Source organism: Parasteatoda tepidariorum, chromosome 8 (genome assembly GCF_043381705.1).
Source record: "Parasteatoda tepidariorum isolate YZ-2023 chromosome 8, CAS_Ptep_4.0, whole genome shotgun sequence".
NCBI classification, from domain to species: domain Eukaryota; kingdom Metazoa; phylum Arthropoda; class Arachnida; order Araneae; family Theridiidae; genus Parasteatoda; species Parasteatoda tepidariorum.
In genome coordinates, this window is record NC_092211.1 from 83,621,762 (window position 1) to 83,628,368 (window position 6,607).

The 6,607-nt window shown below is 30.7% G+C and overlaps 1 protein-coding gene across 2 annotated transcripts in view; it reads right to left on the minus strand.

Annotated features, from left to right (window-relative positions):
- LOC107442059 (cytochrome P450 3A8-like) overlaps positions 1–1,721 on the minus strand; it is a 31,111-nt gene extending 29,390 nt beyond the window's left edge. The window contains exon 1 of one of the 2 annotated variants that reach the window (XM_071184310.1): positions 1,583–1,721. The gene's annotated coding sequence lies outside the window, so the exon portion shown is untranslated. The remainder of the gene's footprint in view (positions 1–1,582) is intronic. The other variant, XM_021145839.3, reaches the window with a different exon arrangement.
- Between the last annotated feature and the right edge of the window lie 4,886 nt (positions 1,722–6,607).

A 6,607-nucleotide genomic window follows, 5' to 3' on the forward strand; every position in this document is an offset into this window, starting at 1 on the left:
GACTATTGCATGACAGTTTAGAAAGGCATATCTGATATGTGAATTGATAACAAAATTTGATATCGTAGTTGAAACAAAAGGTGAAAAAAATAAGAATATTCATAAATAGAAATATTAGTGAATGTTTTTCTTTTTCATTTTGACAGATAACGCTTTCGGATAAAAAATTTGTGTTATTAAAGCTTGAAATTTAGATAAAAGTTAAATGAAGAAATGATCAAGATAGATTTTTGGATAAGCAATTTTAAAGATATCAATCTAGATGTATTTAAAAAAACAATTGCATCTTAAATAATGTTCGATCGCTCTGTGGTCACACGAGGTCAGGGAACTGGCCTGGCATCGGAAAGATTCTGGGTTCTGAATCACTGAATCACTTTAATTAAAGATATATAACTGTAAACATTACCGTATAATATTTTACGATGAAAATGGATTTTACACAGATAATGCACTAAAAGTACCGGTACTTTATGCCGTCCGGAAATCTTTATAGCGTAGTAGGTATTTCCGTTTTTGTGTCATTACTTATGCTTAATACGCGTTGTTCTTTATTATTGATACGTAACGTGAAGTACATCTTATCTTCTTTTGGATACATATTTTTGTTTTAGAACCGTCATTGAACAACAGACCCAATTTTGGATTTACGACTACTAATGTTCAACTTCCGTAGCCTTGTAATTTTGAACCAATCCAGAAAACAATGAAACGCCTGGATCAATACCCCCAGAGGTATGATTTGTTATGGGAAGATGGAGGACTTTGTGACTCGAGAGATTTAACGTGCATCAGGCACCATTTACTACACTGGAAGTCTTCTGTCGACGAGGATCGAACCCGCTTGATAACTCTAAGTGCATTCACAACTCAATAACTAATATTTCTAGCTAATATAAGAAACATTAATATTTTGATTACTTAAATACTCGAGTCTACAGAAGAAGAAGAAAACAGTAAATAAATAAATAAAAAAAATTTGAAAAGTTAAATTAATCTTTTCATTTCAACTGAAATCCTAAATATAAATTGGATAAGTTGAATAAACGAAATCTTTTTTCTAAAGATTTATCTTATTCTTTTTTTATTATTCTTAATCTTTATTATTGATTATTTTGATTATTTCTTAATCTTTTTTCTTTAGATTACTCTAATCAAATCTATTGCATTATATTATATTAAACTTAAATGATTAAAAAATATCATTTAGTTTAGTTTTTTTAAAACTCTTAGACCAAAATCAGTGTTTTAATATTCATCGACGAATTAATAATATTTACCGACACATGTTTAGTATATAATTAAATAGAAAAATCACTTTTATTTTAACGATTAACACAACAAGTAATCGATTTTTACCTTTCTTTAGGTTTACTTATCTTGCTTGTACAAGCGAGCAAGCCTTTTTTTTTAGATAGATAACTATATTTAGTAGCCACATTAAAATAATATATGATTTTAGATGCAACAATAATGGCATAAATTCTACTTTGCACTTACTAAATATGAATGGAACAATCGAAATCGTAAAGAATTCACAAATTAATATTTTAAAAGTAGCAAAGTTTTCAAAAAAGTTTACCTGGAAAAAATATATTCTACTTGCGACAAGATTACATAACAGATTACCAGCAAATAGCTGGTAATGTGCGTTCACTATTTCCTTGTTAATATAGTAACGTGACATTGAGAGCGAATCAGTCATTCTCTTAGTTTGTTTGAACGCCACTTACATTTAAATGCAATTTTATTGTTTAGCCCATGACTTTCAAGGATGAAATAATTCAAAGCATTTTGACTGAATGAAGTATTTCGTTACGCATTTGAAGCATAGAGAAACGTTTTTGTTTGGCGAGCAAACAAAGTTTCATTTTTTCGTTTTTTTTTCAAAATTATTTTTAGAAAAAACTTACAGTATGATAACCAATTACAGTAGTTTAAAATTGCATCGTCCTTTAAATAGCAGTACTCTTCGACTAAGTAAAATACGAAAATATTATTAGACTTTTCGCTTAAAAAAGTAAACATTGATCTTTGAAAATAGAGAAGAAAGGAAATAAATTTACAAGGTGCGTAGCCAAAATATTCAGCAAAAAATAAGCACTTTTCAAGCACTCAAAAAATATTTTTAAGCACTTTAAAAAATATAATAACTAGGCACAGTTAGAAAGTTTTTGACAATCGACGGTTTTATCTTGTTTTAACCGTCATGTCCAAAAAAAACAAACCTTTTGGCATTGTTTTTGACAATTGTCAAAAATCATGAAATTTTGAATCATGTAAAACGAATGGCGTTTTCATACGCTACAAACTGACTATAGGCCGAAATAGATTAGGGTTGAATTAATTATGAAAACGCTGAACTGAATGAAATGTGAACTGCGTCTTTTTGCATAATTTGAAGCGAAAATCAACATAGTAAAGGACAAATCTCATTTTGAAAAATGGAAAATTAAGCACTTTTTAAAAGCACCCAATGAAAAAAGCACCTTTAAGGGTTTTTTAAAAATTAAAATTGAAAATAAGCACCTTTAAGCACTTTTTAAAAACGCTACGCACCCTGGTTTAAAGAAAACTACTTTAGGGAACAAGAAGTAAGCTTTGACAAGTGCGCTGTGAGCACTTTCAATTTAAATGATGTCTGTACATGCATTTCGCAATTAATTGCAATTAAATTTGTAAAAAAAAACTGACTGGATACAACAATAAATAACGAATCCTGGTACTTCTGCGTGTTCCCGAGTAACAATTTTACCTTGGCTCCAATTGGGCTCAATAGGGGTCCTATGAACATCCACCGAGGGGCCAATATTAGGATGCCTATATTTTTTAATATTAATCTTATATAGGGCAAATATCGGGCTATATACGGCCAATATAAAACCATATTAGCTGAATAATGAATAGAAAATATCGGATGAATCTAACAACTTTATATACAGGACTGATATTGGTCGTAAAATGGGTATACAATATCGGTTGAATCAGACAATTCCACATAGGGCCAATATCAGAAAATAAAGGCCCTTTGAACCTTCATTGAGCCAGAATTCGTGAATATTGGTCCAATGCGAGCCCAAGTTGTTTTGCTGCTAGGGTTATTTTACAAGATGTCTAAAATGTAAAGAAATCGACAATTACCTCGTAAAATACGCAACTGGTAAAAAAATCTAAATAAAAAGGCTTAAAAAATTTTCTACAGAGGCATTCAATGCCATCAAACTCGACCCCCACTTTGAGAATCTCCTCTACTTCTTAGGGAGAAGGGGTTAAAATTGATAAAATTATACTTTTTTTTAAATATTTAACACGCTTATTTTTTTCCTTACCTGAGGTCTCCATGTTAAAACATTTTGTACGCTATTTTTATTAAAAGAATACGACGCCATCTGTGAACCAAAATCCAAAAAACGCTTAGTCATATGTTTTCCTAGAGGGTGGGGGGAAGGAAGAAACTTTCAAAATTCCGGTCCATCCTCAGATGTGGGGAGTAGGTGTCGATTTTATTTTATCATCGAATTCACCTTTTAAAAATAGGTATTTTATATGAATGTTTCGAAATTTTTGATCCGATGCGTATTTTTCTAGATATTCCATCTTTCAGACATCCTGTATAAACGGAAAAAGTAAATAGATCTTGGATGCTAGACCACCATTTTATTATTTGTCACATCATAAATTAATAAAATCGATATTGATGAAAACATTTAAAAACTATGTTGATACTCTAAACACTACATTTTTATAATTCGAAATTTTAATCAATTTTGTGAGCTCACACCGTTTCCATTTCTGAAGAATTGAGAAATTTAAAATAGAAGAAAATTTTATTTAACTTAAATCAACACAAATACATAAGGAAATAATGAATAACATTAATCACGAAAGCTATGAAAAATGCAAATATTTACAAGCATTTAATGAATCAAAATAATTGACAATAATAAGAAAATTCTAAACTACTAAGTCTATAACTTCCTGTAAGTAACCACAGTAAGCATTAAAAAAAACAATATGGAATTTGTCTACACGATTGTTAAGGATGCAATTATCTCTTCGAAGAAATTTGAGATTTATAAGCTTTGGTCGTAAAGAGACCGTGTCCTCTGTCGAACTCTAATGGAACCTGCAAAAAGAATAAAATAAGCAGTATTGTTTTCAAATTATTTTTTTTAAAAACGTGATAGACATTTTCCCCCACAAAATTAAACTTAAACAAAAAAAGCGATCTGCTCTGAATTATACCTGTTTTTTTCTGGCAATTTTAAATTAACGTGTTTTATAGGGTTTTAACAAAATTTTGTAAGGGTCTAACTTCGGCCTAACTTCGCAAGTCCACGGAATCTAAAAACAATTTCTAGATTTTCCCTGTCTAAGCTTTTAGAAAATCGTTTGAAGCATAAAATTATTTCTCTTCAGTAGAAATATTTAATTTCTAAAATTTTAGAGCTTTTTAAACTTTATTCGCTTAGAAAATTTACTTAACTTAGCCGGTGTTTCGTTAATTTTTTTTTTTTTTTAAGTTTTTATTTTTTATTTTCCTTTGATTTATTTCAATAAAATAATAATAATTTAAAACAATAATTTTTTTATTTTAATTTTGCTGTTACAGAAGGTTTTTTGTTCAATTAATAAGTTTCAATTAATAATTTACTAATAACGCTTCAATTATTTAATTTTAAATGTTTTTTTATAGTAGTGCAACCATTTCCTCATTATAATATTTGACATCATCGCTTCTTTAAACTTACGACAAACAAAAAAGTTCAAAATTTGTTCCATGATATTACGGATCTATACAGATGTTTCTGCCACTGAAATTATTCTTCTGATGCCACAATAGGCATTACATATTTCCTAGCTTTTAAAATTTCTTTAATTTCTTAAACTTATTTTTTTAATAACCGAAAACTGGCCGATCCAAACCGAATTTTAATTAAATTAAACCACCAATTATTTAATTTTTATTGTGAGTTATAAAAAGCAAATAAAAAATATAATATTCTTTTCTTAAACCATCAATGTAACGGCGAAATTTTCCATATTAATGTCAGACTCATTAATTCACTATCGCGACTAATCGAAAACAAAAGTCTATCTATAACTCTTTATTCTTTATTTCTTACCCCAAATATGTTTAAGTTACATTACTTTGGCGATTCGCGATAGCCAAATTACTTTCAAATTTAATATTGATTATGGGGATTGGCTTTATTTTTGGCTATGTTACCTTTCGATTATTCGCCAACCTTGGATCTCTTCCCATGCTCCTAACTGTCCGTTGGAAACACTTCATACTTAATTTTGAATTATTTGCATGAAGATTGGGGGGCGTTTAGGGACCCCCAGTCCTTACCGTTGAATAATCTTAACGGAAATTCTCGATTTAAGAGAATGTTTAACTTGATTCCGTTAAAATATTTCATTTCTTTGTTTTTATATTTTTGAATATGGCCATAATCTTCTTAACATTTGCTTAATGAATAGATTTTTTCCTAAAACGAATTTCATTCATTTCTCTGAGATAATTTTCCGTACATGATATCCAAATTGAAGGCCTGGTTTCTTAGGACAGGATGCCCTCAGCTGGAAATCAGCGCTAACCTCTGATTGGTCCATTTGTGAGTTTGATAGTGTACGTCATCGAACGCTTATCTTGAACTCGATGACGTATACTATCAAACTCACAAATGGACCAATCAGAGGTTAGCGCTGATTTCCAGCTGACGGCGTCCTGTCCTAAGAAACCAGGCCTTTTAAGATGTATCTGTAACAGCCAAAAGTATGCTTAAAACTACAATGATGCTACCTCTACCAATCTACTAATTGAAATGATCACCGCCTCTACAATCCTATATGTTTTAATTTATTTGGAATATTTAACACTAAACATACCATAACCGGTCAAATGATCGCTTAAGAACTTTTGCATCGAAAAAGCACGCATCATGTTATCGCTTTTGCACATTAGACTTCATGATTTTTTCTGACAATTATATACCGTCATGTGGGGCTACATTGTGCAAATTCGAATTTGGCACTTTTCAAGTGCTGCTATTCAGTATTATGTTTTCTTTACGTTGAAAATGTGTGGAATTTGAAGATAGAAGTCTCCTTTATTACTACAAACATTTTTTCGAATTTTAAAACAATCTCATGCACTGTGGGGCTGTTTTGTGCAAAGTTTCATTCGCTTTTCTTTTCCGACAGAAAAATGATCAGACGTTATAAAAAAAATACCTGGAACGAGAAACTACCGTGATTACACTTTAGAAGAGCTGCAACAATGTTTGCAAGCAGTTGCTGGCAGGGCTAAAGAGAATAGAAGGGCTGGTTCACTCCTTTGAAGTATCTCTCGCCGCGCCGATCCTCCGACGTCACTCTAGTGACGTCACTTTGGCGCAAAGCTCACACTTCTACTTCAAGAACGGAGCGTTTGGCCTTACTAGCTCTAACTAATATTGGATTATTTCTTTTTGCTAGATATTCTAAGACATTTGTTATTTTCTATAATGACTTTCCTCAGTTTTTGCAGTGAATTTACAAGAATTTAAAACTATTATCGAAATGCCAGTTTGCGCGATTGCAACTTGCAAAAATTCTGATA